The following is a 14,507-nucleotide window of genomic DNA, read 5'->3' as shown; positions in this document are numbered from 1 at the left end:
CAGAGTAGAAAAAGAAGTGGGAGGCCGCGTTGCACAACTGAGCAAGAAGATAAGTACATTAGAGTCTCTAGTTTGAGAAACAGACGCCTCACAGGTCCCCAACTGGCATCTTCATTAAATAGTACCCGCAAAACACCAGTGTCAACATCTACAGTGAAGAGGCGGCTGCGGGATTCTGGGCTTCAGGGCAGAGTGGCAAAGAAAAAGCCATATCTGAGACAGACCAATAAAAGAAAAAGATTAAGATGGGCAAAAGAACACAGACATTGGACAGAGGAAGACTGGAAAAAAAGTGTTGTGGACGGATGAATCCAAGTTTGAGGTGTTTGGATCACAAAGAAGAACGTTTGTGAGACGCAGAACAAATGAAAAGATGCTGGAAGAATGCCTGACGCCATCTGTTAAGCATGGTGGAGGTAATGTGATGGTCTGGGGTTGCTTTGGTGCTGGTAAGGTGGGAGATTTGTACAGGGTAAAAGGGATTCTGAATAAGGAAGGCTATCACTCCATTTTGCAACGCCATGCCATACCCAGTGGACAGCGCTTGATTGGAGCCAATTTCATCCTACAACAGGACAATGACCCTAAACACACCTCCAAATTGTGCAAGAACTATTTAGAGCAGAAGCAGGCAGCTGGTATTCTATCGGTAATGGAGTGGCCAGCGCAGTCACCAGATCTGAACCCCATTGAGCTGTTGTGGGAGCAGCTTGACCGTATGGTACGCAAGAAGTGCCCATCCAACCAATCCAACTTGTGGGAGCTGCTTCTGGAAGCGTGGGGTGCAATTTCTCCAGATTACCTCAACAAATTAACAGCTAGAATGCCAAAGGTCTGCAATGCTGTAATTGCTGCAAATGGAGGATTCTTTGACGAAAGCAAAGTTTGATGTAAAAAAAATCTTATTTCAAATACAAATCATTATTTCTAACCTTGTCAATGTCTTGAATCTATTTTCTATTCATTTCACAACATATGGTGGTGAATAAGTGTGACTTTTCATGGAAAACACAAAATTGTTTGGGTGATCCCAAACTTTTGAACGGTAGTGTATATATATATATATATATATATATATATATATATATATATATATATATATATATATATATATATGTATATATATATATATATATATATATATATATATATATGCTTATTCATCATGATAATTTATGTTAGATGTTATAAGTGCAATAAGTGAACTATATTATCAATGTACACTGACTAAAAATGTGTGGCTCCTTCAAAGGTGACACAAACAGATATGAGTAGTATAAGTATCTGCTACTACTACCACCAATTTCGTCTGGTCCCGTTAGGGGGCGCCACAGCGGATCATCCGTTTCCATCTCTTCCTGTCCTCTGCATCTTGCTCTGTCACATCAGCCACCTGCATGTCCTCCCTCACCACATCCATCAACCTCCTCTTTGGCCTTCCTCTTCTCCTCTTCCCCAGCAGCTCCTTATTCAGCATCCTTCTCCCAATATACCCAGCATCTCTCCTCCACACATGTCCAAACCATCTCAATCTTATCTCTCTTGCTTTGTCTCCAAACCGTCCAGCCTGAGCTGTCCCTCTAATATACTCGTCCCTAGTCCTGTCCTTCTTCATCACTCCCAGTGAAAATCTTATCATCTTCAACTCTGCCACCTCCAGCTCCTCCTCCTGTCTTTTCATCAGTGCCACCGTCTCCAAACCATACAACATAGCTGGTCTCACTACCATCTTGTAAACCTTCCCTTTAACTCTTGCTGGTACCCTTCTCTCAGAAATCACTCCTGACACTCTTCTCCACCCACTCCACCCTGCCTGCACTCTCTTCTTCACCTCTCTCCTGCACTCCCCGTTACTTTGGACAGTTGACCCCAAGTATTTAAACTCATCCACCTTCGTCACCTCTCCTCCTTGCATCCTCATCATTCCGCTGTCCTCCCTCTCATTCACGCATATGCATTCTGTCTTGCTCCTACTGACTTTCATTCCTCTTCTCTCCAGTGCATAGCTCTCCAGTGCATACGTAGAAATGTTTGGCTCAGTTGGGGAGACCACTGGATCAGCACTGTGGAGGTGGCAGTGGTTTGTTTCACCCATTTGGCCTCCATCATATGGACTCCATCATATGGTCTCCACCATTTGGCCTCCATCATATGGTCTCCACCATATGGCCTCCATCATATGGTCTCCACCATATGGGTGTCCTGCAGCTGCCGCTGATCTGCACAGGGTTCTGTACAAAGTCATTTGTAAACGGCGTCCACTTCAACGGATAAACGTGAACGTGGCAAACATTTGCTTCAGGCAGGAAGCTGTAGTCACGTGTTTTATCTACACGTTGGTTAATCTCAGAGAACACAGCTACTATCTTAGCGAGCATAATACAACGCTTAAAGGAAGCTAGACCCAGCACAGCCCTCCAGAATAAGTCTAATCTTTTTGAAGTAGAGGGTAGACCTAGAAATAAACCTGGTTTAAGAAAGAAAAAAAAACATCCCGGGATATGAGTGGAAAGGGTTGTTCTAGCCACTGCATTCATAACCTTTTTTTACTCGAACATATCTTAACCACGTCATGTGATATGCTACTTCAGTACACAATATATATATATATATATAGCAGCGAATTAGGGAGCAGTTCGGCCGGATCGTCACACGAACTCGGATTTCCCACACCGCAGGCGACAACGTTAACCGCTCGACTAAAGGGTCCGACCAGTGCCAAGGGCTAGCGTGTCTACTTATTCGTGTGCGTTACAATACATATATACACACACACACACACACACACACACACACACACACACACACACACACACACACACACACATATACTGGAGCCACTACAGAAAGTTGCAGATGAACACTTCATATCCAGGAATTCACGTTACAGATCCTACCACGTTCGAACAGTGACCATGTATAGTCCAGCCATGTAGGTTTTGACCTGATCTTGTTCCTCTTTGGAGAGGAGCTGCTACTGATGTCGGCACACATCCGGCAACTGAGCTACGCAAGGCCACGTGCAGCGTGCCTTCAGACTGCACGCGCACACATTAAAAAAGGTATTGAGGAGTTTGTCAGACTCTATGTAAGTAGAACACAGTAAAAAAAAAAAACAGATACCGAACTACCCCTTCCAGGTAGTATAAGGCCTTCATTACTGCTGTCATAAGCTGCAGTAGCATATGAAAACATCACTAGTGTGTCGAGTATTTCAAAAATCCCTGTTGTCCAAACGGATTAAGACAAAAGACACGAGAGCTCACACAGGCAGGGCAGCAATTAGAGAGGGGAGCAGGATTAGGAAGAGGGAGGATGGCTGACGAGGGAGGTGGAATGCCACGCCGACCTCTTAAACCGTGGTGGATCTACAGTATTGAACAGACTCGGAGGAGTAGAAATGATGAGGAGTCTGTCTCCGCCTTAGCCCCCCTTGTTTGTTTTAGTGATTTTTGAGCAGCCCCCATGGTGCCCAGACACGTGACAGAAACACCTTCCACGAGGGCAAACCGACCAGATCCAGGAGGGGGCGTTTCTGCAGGAGCCATTGCCTCCTCTCCGTGCTTCTCCGCCGTTGGCAGAATGTAAAAGAGGTAGAAGGCACTGAGGATAAATGATGGAGAAAGCAGGAATAAGGAGAGGGACAGAGAAACACAGACAGCAGTAGAAGTGGTGCTGTCGGAGTAATTGTGACAGAGTGCAGAATAGATGGCGCTGTGCAATACATCAGTCACTGAAGTGACTTGTGTTATTATACTGGGTGACAGACATGAGGAGAATAAACACGTACGTGCAGATGTGCAGTGAAGGAGATGTGTAGCACTTATAGCTGTGTATTTATGTGTGTATGTCTGTATATAACAAAGGCAAATGACCAGTTTTCGCATATCAACCTTTCTTTTCTATCGCGCCAGCATTGTATTTTCCTGAGCACGCTCTCTCCATCTGTGGAGCTCTTGCGCACCTGTGCACAAAGGGTCTCTGTCTCCTCATGTTCTCTCACGAAAGTATCACACATTTAAGGACGATCTGGTGCTAAACTTTTGGGGTTTTTTTTGGGAGGGGGGGCGCAATTTACCTTGTCGCAGCACACCTGACAGCTGCTTTAATGTCCACACAGTCCCAGAGTTATTAAGAAGGACAATGTAGCCTATAGGTTTTATCAGGGTTCGTAAACGGTGGATGATTGACAACTCAGGCCAGGGCTGGTTGTGGGTGTGAACATGATTGACAGCCACGAGAACTGTCCAATCACATTAAACCAAAAAACATTAAAACAATACCGATTCGCCGCCAGTAAAAGTGGGAGTGTCTGGGGCGCACAGAACTGCGCCCCCTGGAAAATCTGAAGAAACCAATCAGACAGCAGCCTCAGGTCACCTGCTCGCCACAAGTTTGAGGGCTTACATAAGGTATCGTTGGGCCGGCGCCCCTCACCCAGGAAGTATATGTATTCAGACAGGAAGTATATGTATTCAGACAGGAAATATATGTATTCAGACAGGAATCACCCAAATACCATTTGAACCAATATTTAATGCTGCTGACAGACTGAAAACACTTGTGTTTCATCATTATTTGCGTTGTACAAGTAAAGCATATTTAACATGTTTAAGGAGATTTTCATCTCTTGATATTGGAAGGGGGCGGCGCCCCAGCGCCCTCTACTGGCCAGCTGCCACTGGCGCTCACATAAGTACAGGGCGCAGACGCTGTGCGGACGGACCACACCTTTTCACAGTCTTTTCATAGTCCAGTCGTACCAACGCATACCCAAGGCCTACATTTGCCACAATCTTTGAGCGTCGTTTTCCTTTTCTGCCGGAAGTTACAGACTGTAAACAACATGGCGCTGTCCACGAATGAAGAAGAAGAGCTGCTTAAATCCCAACGTAAAACAGTTCTCTTGGATTAAACCTGATGCAAGCAGCAAGTCGAGAATTGATTTTTGGCTCGGTACAGAGGCAGTGAAGAGAGCTACATTTAATTCTTCCATTGCACAGGCCCCCTTAACTGACCATTGTTTAGTCTCGGTAGTTTTGAATCCAGTCATGAAGCCTCTAAACTCCAGAGGCTATTGGAAGTTTAATGATGATCTGTTGAAAAATGAGGACTATCGTGCCAATATTAGAAGACTGATTTCTGAAATTAAAAAGGACGTCCAACTCTCCTCTAACTGCAGCAAATGGGAGTTTCAGAAGTACAAGATTCGAGAGCACTCTATTGGCTTTAGTAAAAATCTGTGCAGACAAAACAGAGAGTATGAATGTACATTGTTAAGAACATCTGCATGTACACATAATAATCAGGACAATAACAACTGTAATGGACATAGTGACAATCTTGTTTCTTTGCAGTCTAGGTTAGATGGGCTTTACATTAAAAAAGCCCAAGGAGCATCTGTGAGATCTCGGGCCAGGTGGATGGAAGAAGGCGAAAGAAATGCTGCTTAAAAAAACCACAATAAATAAGCTTATTATTAAGGGGTCTGAATCCTCTGAGCTAAAGGATATAGCAAATGAGGTATTTAATTTCTATAAGTCACTATACTCCTCTTCGTTTTCTGTCTCTGGTTCGATGCAGTTTTTTGACAAGGTTAAAGGTCACCTGCCCAGCATTGATCAACCCTTCAAAGATTTGTGTGACTCAGACGTTCTTATAGAAGAATCTGATTATGTTATCCGAAAAATGGCTACAGGTAAATCTCCTGGCTCCGATGGTCTTACTGCAAACTTATTCAAATGTTTTTGGTCAGATATTAGAGAATTATTACTAAATGCAATAAAGGACTGCATAGAAAGGCAGGAACTGACCCCAACTATGAAACAAGGGGTAATAATTTTGATCCCTAAACCGGGGAAAGATAAAAGTATTCTGGATAATTTAAGGCCTATCACTTTGCTAAATACAGACTATAAGATTATGTCAGGAGTGTTAGCTGCCAGACTGAAAGAAGGTATAACACAAATAGTGAAACACAGTCTGGTTTTATCAAGGGAAGATCTATTCACAATAACATCCGCCTGCTTCTGGATCTGCTAGATTACAGTGATTTAGTTGAAGATGATGGATTCTTACTGTTTCTAGATTTTCACAAAGCGTTTGATTCTGTTGAGCACCCTTTCATCTTACAAGCCCTACATCATTTTGGTTTTGGAGAAACGTTTGTTGGTGTCATAAGCATGTTATACAACGATATAAACAGTTGTGTGTCCTTACCTGGTGGTACCTGCCCGAGATTTGGTTTTAAGAGAGGCATTAGACAAGGCTGCGGCAGCTCCCCTTTGTTATTCACTATTGTAGCAGAATGACTTTCCATTCTAATTAAAAATGATAACATTGAGGGCCTAGAGGCCTTGGGCAACAAGTTATTGATAAGCCAACTTGCGGATGACACCATACTTTTCTTAAAAAAATGCCTCCCAGATCCCTTTGGCCCTTAAATATTTTGAGCTCTTCACCAAAGCATCAGGTTTAACTCTGAATATAAGCAAATGTGAACTTCTGGCAAAACATGAGCATCATTCTAGCTCTTTATTTGGTGTCCCTGTTAAAACTGAGGTTAAATATTTAGGAATTAACTTAAGTAAAAACCTTGAATCAAGAGAAGAGATGAATGTTCAGAATATTATTATAAAGTGTGAAGCTATATTAAACAGCTGGTTATAGAGGGACATTACTGTTTGGGAGGATTCTATTCACCAAGATGGAGAGACTCTCTAAATTTATTTATCCTGCTTACTCATTGGCTATTTCATCAAGAATGATTAAATCCATAAACCAAACTAATTTCAATTTTATTTGGAAAAACAAGTGTCATTATATCAGGGAAAGTGGCCTCTTGAAAAGTTATGAAAACGGGGGGTTGAACGCCATTGATTTTGACATTATGAATGGTGTGATCAAACTGAAGTGGCTGAAAGCCTTTGTCATGGATGAGACTGTGTTTTGGCATGCCCTTCCTAATGCAGTCTTTAAACAGTTGAGAGGGATTGCTTTTCTTTTGAACTGTCCAAGATACTGTCACGTTTATCCGCCTTTCATAAACTAGTTTTGCAATATTGGAAACCTTTGTTTAAACACAACTCTACCCCCCATGCAGTTCCAATTTTGAATAATAGCTGTATCTTGTTTAAGGGAAAATCTTTGTTTTTGGAAGAGTGGTGGAAGAAGGGTATTTGGTCCATTCCACACATCATGGATGACAGAGGCAATCTATTGAATTATAATGAGTTGTGTTTGAAATATAGTTTATCCTCCTCTGTAAAGGTCTATGACATGGTAATAGGTGCGATCCCTATACAACTCAAGATGGTGGTCTCACAGTGTCTTATCTACTCCTCTGTCAGCCCCACACTTCACCCCTTAATGATTGACAACTTAAAATTTGTCGACAGAACCTGCAATAATGTCTTTATCAGAAACTCTCCGTTGAAGATATGCTATCCTGACCCTTTGAGAAGGAATTGTATTTTAGACATGTACTCACTTTTGAATGCCCATAAAATTAGAAAACGATTCCCTATCCCCCCCAAAGCCAAAGAGGTTCGCTTCAAGATAATTACTGATATTTACCCCTCCAGTGAATTTATAGGATTAAAATGTAATGTAGACTGTAATTTCTGCCAATTCTGCAAGACAGACATAGAATCAACGGATCATTTATTCTTCCACTGTAACATTACTTACTATAAGTATTGGTATAATGATTATGTAGCCCGTGGAATTAGATACCACACAGGACACAATTACTTCCGGGGTTCTTGTAGCTTTAATTTTATTGTTTGAACCTTCGAATGCAGATCGTTTTACTGAGTGCATACATTCCTGTGTCTTTCGAGCAAACAGCTCATAAATGTTCACAGATGTGGCAAGTTTAACAGAAAAGATTTTAAAAAGGGAAATAATAAATACAAAATACGGTGCAAAATACGGCAGTGGACTATGTACGTTAAACAGGGTTTAACAAAGACATGTGGAACTTCCTGAAGATCGCGCAACTTCTCACTCTGTCAGTTACCTTTAAACAGAATTAAAATGCATATAAAACCTTTACATCCCAAATACAATGGCATGGTGTGGCTTTATTCACGCCAACATTACCTTGTCATGCCTGCAATGGCGAACAGCGGTCGACGGCTCGCGCCCAAAATCACCGAGCATCAACTCCAGTAGCGTCTAAATCAAACCATCTTGTCAAATTACCGACATACAATATTGTTTGGAATAATGTTACAGGTATATTTCACAAGATATTTACCCTTACTTACTACGGAGTCAGAGCACTGTCACACCGCAATCTTCAGGCGCTCCACACAAGAAAAAAAAAGAAAGAATACCCAAGATGCACTTGGATAACTTGCACGGAGTTACAATAAAAGTCCGCCACTGCCACTTACTGGTCAAAACATGCAATGACAACCAAAACTATAAAAATACACTCACAATCTGCCTCACAATTTAAATACATCAAATTACATTTTACATGGCTTGACAGTGTAACAATTACATATATTAACAGTTAAACTATACTAAATTTAAGTGGAAAATCTTTTAACATATTTAACAGATTTACCACCCGGCTACATACTCCCCTGCAAATATAGTCAACGTCCTCGGTGACTACGAAACATGAACTGACTCAAATACTCCCTGCAAGGCCTTTTCAAAGAGAGCAGCACCCAGGCTTGTCAAAACCTTAGAGACCATGTCTGTGCTGACTGAGACTGCATTACAGGCTGACTTTGGCAGATGAAATGGGTTTGAATGAGATCCAGCCATTTCCCGCTTGCTTTGCCTAATGGCAGGTTTAGGTGCATAGGTTCTACGTCCTGCTCCACCAGCATCATCTGTTAGTGCGGGCCTGTCCCTGTTTTCAATAATGGGCAAGTCACTGTCGCTAACGTTTGGATGCACATCATTAACACATTCTGTTTCTGTGCCACAATTTCTCATATCTGAATAACCTTCCTCAGGTCCTTCACCGTCACTCTCATCTGTGGGTGCTGTCACAGGTAAACTAACACTTTCTGCTGCAACAGGCAGGTTAGGTACTTGCACAAGCCGGCGAGGGATGACTTCCTCAACAATAACAAAATCAGCCTCAGGTGACTCAGGCTCATCCTCAGCTACAGGCTGTGTAGTGGTCTGTAACCTAGTTCTAGTTCTTGGTTTGGGAACTGGTTTCGCACAAGGTCGCAACTCTGACCTATGAACTCTTTTAATGGGACCTCCCTCAAAAGGTTCAACAGTGTGTGTGGTACCCTGGATGTCAACTACCTTGTAGACTGTTGAGGTCCATGTGTCCTGAATCTTATGTCTACCTGGGGGTCTGTGACGTAGGAAAACCAACTGACCAATGGCCACAGGAGGACAATACACCTTCTCATTTTGCAGTGAGATCCTCTCAGCTGCCTTCTGCTCTGAGTACTCTCTGGCTCTCTCATGTGCCTGTCGGAGTCTCTCCTGATGAACAGACAACCAATCCTGTTTCCTGTCTGACACACACTCACGCCCTAATAAAGCATCTACTGGGAGATGTGGCTGTACCCCAAAAGCAAATAATAAGGCGAGTACCCTGTGGTGGAATGAGGAGTGACATTATATGCATATACTACTTCAGACAGATGCTCTGGCCAACGCTTTTTTTTCTCTGGTGGGAGTGTCCTTAACAAGTCATGGAGTGTGCGATTGTATCTTTCACACTGACCGTTTCCCTGTGGCCTGTAGGGAGTTGTTCGTGTCTTTTTAACCCCATAGAGTTTGCACAGCTCTGCTATAATTTCACTCTCGAAATTTCGACCTTGGTCTGAGTGCAGTCTCTCTGGGACCCCATATTTCATGAACCACTCCCTGAGCAAAACTTTAGCTGTAGTGTCAGCCTTCTGGTCTTTGGTAGCATACGCTTGTGTGAACTTTGTAAACACATCGGTCACAACAAGGACACTTTCACGGCCATCTGAAGCTGCCTCCAACACTGTAAAATCAACAGCCACCACTTCTAGAGGTCGGGAGGCCAGGAATGCCTGAACTGGAGCATGGATTTTTGGCTGAGGCATCTTGGTCAAAATGCACCGCTCGCAGTTTTTAACCCAGCTTTCCACATCCTCGCATAGCCCTACCCAAAAACACCTCCCTCTTAGCAGGTTTACAGTGCGCTCTATGCCCTGATGTCCCATGTTGTTATGTACATTTTCTAGAACTTGGTCCCTCAAACAACTAGGCACGAGTAACTGCCACACTTCTCCATGACGTGGGTCTGTGATAACCCTGTACAACAACCCTTCTCGTTGTTGTATGCATCTCCATTGTTTCAACAATCTTTTCACTTGACTAGACAGGGCTGCTCTCTCTCTGGGACATGGCCTCCTCCCCCGATCCCAAAATGCCCTAAATTCTTTTAGGGTGGGGTCACCGGCCTGAAAACCTACCAGCTCCTCTCTGGTATAACCTGGCAGTGTGGGGCTGTTGCCCTGTTTAGTGCCTGTCTCACCAGACCTCGACTCCCCAGCACGGATCTGTCTCACTTTGTACCACTCCAGACCTCTAGAGACAAGACCAGGATCCAGAACTGTTCCTCGCTCAATCAGGTTACACACAGTGATACAGTCGTCAAAATCCGAGTCAGGGTCTGTTTCAGGCTCCCCTGCAAACCCCTGCCTAGAGAGAGCATCTGCGGCGGCATTACTGCAACCAGGACGGTACTTAACCTCGAAATCAAAAACAGACAGTTGCGCTACCCACCTCTGCTCTATAGCACCTAACTTGGCTGTCTTGAGGTGGCAGAGGGGATTGTTATCAGTCAGGACAACAAACTTTGAACCAAGCAAGTAACCCCTGAATTTTTCAGCAACTGCCCATTTTAAGGCAAGCAACTCCAACTTCATGCTACTATAATTTCGGTCATTCTTCTCAGCCTGGCGTAGTCTGCGGCTAGCATATGCTAGGACACGTCTGGTGTCACCTTGCTGCTGACACAATACAGCGCCTAATCCATGCTGACTAGCATCTGCCTCAACTACAAATGGTTGTGTGAAATCGGCAAAACCCAAAATGGGAGCAGAGGTAAGTTTTTCCTTTAACTGCTCAAAGGAAGAGTCACACTCTGGTGTCCACATATTACAAAACTGGTGACCTACTTTCCCTGTTTTTTTCACACCTGAACATTTGTTGACTAGGTCATGCAGTGGCCCGGCAATCTGTGAGAAGCTTCGAATGAATCTCCTGTAGTAACTACAGAAACCCAAGAACGACTGCAGCTCTTTGGCAGTGGTTGGGACCTTCCAGTTCTTAACAGCAGAGACCTTGGAGGGGTCAGTTCCTATACCTTCTGCTGACACCTGATGACCCAAAAACTTTACTGACTGTTGTAGAAAAGCACACTTCTGCAACTTCACCTTAAGGCCCGTCTCTGCCAGTCTCTTAAACACAGTCTCAAGTCTCTCCAAATGCTGCTCAAATGTCTCTGAAAAAACCAAGATGTCATCTAGGTAGACCAGGAGTATCTGAAAAATGAGATCATTCATAGTAACTTGCATAAGTCTCTGAAATGTAGCTGGACCGTTACAAACACCAAAAGGCATTCTCACGTACTCATACAGACCAAACGGTGTAGTAAATGCAGTCTTAGTCCGATCTCTCTCATGCATAGCTACCTGGTGGTATCCGCTCGCCAGATCTATGGTCGAAAAGAACTTTGCCCCTCTCAGCGCATCAAAACTCTCATCAATTCTCGGGAGCGGGAATGCATCACGTCTTGTCTTTGAGTTGAGTTTCCTGTAATCGACACATAGCCTCAGACTACCATCTGCCTTTCTCACTAGTACTATGGGCGAAGCATAAGCACTAGAGCTTTCTTGAATGACCCCTTTTTTAAGCAGCTTGCCAATATGTTCCCTGACTTCACTGTACTGTGTGGGTGGGATTCATCTGTATGGCTGTGTTACAGGTATGTCATCTGTCAGATGGATCTCATGTTGTACTTTGTCAGTGTGGCCTAGATCTTCATCTTCTGTTGCAAACACAAAAGAGTACTTCTCCAGTAACAAAGTCAGCTGTGCTTGCTGTTCTGGGCTACCACAAAAATTGAGCTTGCCGAGAATTTCCTGCACATCTGTCGGTGTTTCGGGGTGTTCACTGATACTCACTTGTTCAGTGTCTGCTGAGATTCTCTGGAACTGTACCTCACAAAGCTCATCACTTTTCACACAGTCTACCTGAGTCACACCCCTAGCCTAGTCCATGGCCCTAGCCAGATATCTTCATCAGACATGTTCATGACTCGGACTGGAAAAATGTGATTGCCCGATGAAACCAAAGTAGGCACAACAACCAAACCTCCAGGAACGGGGACACCCACAGACTCCAGCAACAACAAAAAAGAACCATCCTCACTCACAGTCCTGAGTCCCCTAGCCATAACTGTAGCAGCAGATGAAGCAGGTATATGGACTACATCCTTACCAGCTACCCTAGCGAAAGAGAGTCTGTCTGTTGCATGTACTGCATGAAGATGATTAAAAGCCTCTCTCCAGTTTGAGTCAAACCTCTCCTGCAGTGTGGTGTCAAACTCAGTGTGTACTAGCTCTCTGCATTTTTTGACAATGTTCATCCCTATTAGACCTGGAACAGAGGAAGAGTGTTCAGAATCTTTAACTATCTGAAAACCTCGCTCTGGGATAGTCAGACCCATGGCTTCTACATCAAGCTCCACATAGCCCATATAGGGTATGTCTAATCCATTAGCTGCAGTGATCTTTAACCACTCAAATGCCGGGTGAATGTCTTCGCGTTTCACTGACAGGTGTTCCCTGAAAAAAAACTCAGAAATTGTACTGACCTGGCTACCAGTGTAAAGTAAGCAGGACACTGTAACACCTCGTAGTTTCACCTCAACAGTTTTACATTCTCCGACTGCACGCTCTAAGATCCTGCTTCTGTCTGGAGTCTCTTTTGGTGAGCCAGCTTCCTCCCCTCGAGTTGTGTGGCTCATGACAACTGAGGGTGCGAGTTTTCCTGCACTACATAAGAACTAGGTGTTGCGTCCCCTTGACCCCCTCTGGCCTGTGAGCATTTTCTTGCAATGTGACCTATGCCTCTACACTTGAAACAGATAGGCTGACCATCTGGTGTGAACTTTGGCTGGGGTCTAGGTCGTGGCTTGGGCTCTAGGAATGTCTGTTGAGTGCTGCGCTTACTCAGTTCACCTACAGCAAAGGCTAGATCAGCGAGTGTTTTGCCTAACTCTGCTAGCTGTTTTTCCTGATGGGCTACTGCTCTCCGAACATCATTTAATGCAATACCTTGGTCATTGTTTGTTTTAATAATAGAGCACTGGGTTTCCGGAACCTGATGTAACTTGGTTGCTCTTTATGACCCTGGGACGATGAGACCTGCTGTCCTCCATCTCCCACAGGAGGGCCTCATTCCTCACATCTAGAAGACTGCTCTCTGGTTTGTCCCTAACCATTTTCCTGAGTTCACGCCTGAGTGCTGCTTCTCTTAAACCCTCAATAAACCGGTCTCTGAGCACAGTTTTCTCATTAGGTATTACATCTGTGGACTGTTTCACTACAGAGCTCAAAATCTGGGATAGTGCATGGGAGTAGTCACGGAGGTCTTCTCCATCAGTTTGGTTACGGTTGTAAAAGGTCTGCAAAAGCTGTGTGGAACTGCGCTTTTCCCCAAATGCATTGCTCAGGTAAGAGTATAAATCACTGGGCCCCACTGACTGACCCCTCATGCATAGTCGCACCTCTTCCAATGCAGGGCCATGCAATAGAGATAGTATATAGTCACATTGTTCTTCTGTTGTTTGCTCTCTGTATCTTAAAACCCTTTCAACCTCTTCAATAAACTCTTCGACAGATCTCCTGTCTGTACCACACTCCCCACTAAATGCTTGGATCTGGCGTTCTCTTGGAAAGTAGATGTATGAACGTGTGGGTGCACTGTTATCACTTGCTCTCTGAGCCCTTGCTTCACCATTTAACCTGGTGAGCTCATCTCGCAGTCTGGCAAGCTCTTGCATGGTGGTCTGCATTTCTTTTGTAGCACCTTCACCTATACCCATTATGCCACCTGAGGTGTGGCCATTATCATTACGTGAACTCCCTTCATCACCAGAATCACTAGACATAATGATATATTAATCTTTACTCAGTCCAGTATAAATGAGGATATTTAGTTCAAAACCTGGTTCAAGGATACTACAAGGACAGTCTTTAACTTGGAGCCTTGCTGAATCTTGGTCTTTGTAGCTGAAGTTAGCGCTGGAGTCCTCTGCGCTGGTACGGCTGAGTCGTGTGAAACAGGAAGCACCAGAACCTCTTAGAGGCCCTCACGTCGTCTCTCGCTGGTCACCACCTCCACAGCAGGATGGCTTCAGACTCAACACCAACGGACGTCACCAGCAATCTTCACCACTGCCGTATTTTTTTTTTTAAGTAAAAATAAGCCACTCTGTTGCCAATTTAAAAAAAAATGTTTTAGCTACACCCCACTCCTGG

The 14,507-nt window shown here is 44.0% G+C and overlaps 1 protein-coding gene across 1 annotated transcript in view; it reads right to left on the bottom strand.

The window, feature by feature from the left end:
* Window positions 1–14,507, bottom strand: part of LOC130108207 (neurotensin receptor type 1-like) — a 781,327-nt gene that overhangs the window by 726,552 nt on the left and 40,268 nt on the right. The gene's annotated exons all lie outside the window — the stretch shown is intronic.

The sequence above is a fragment of the Lampris incognitus genome, chromosome 2 (assembly GCF_029633865.1).
Source record: "Lampris incognitus isolate fLamInc1 chromosome 2, fLamInc1.hap2, whole genome shotgun sequence".
Lineage (NCBI taxonomy): Eukaryota > Metazoa > Chordata > Actinopteri > Lampriformes > Lampridae > Lampris > Lampris incognitus.
This window is presented reverse-complemented; position numbering and strand designations above follow the sequence as displayed.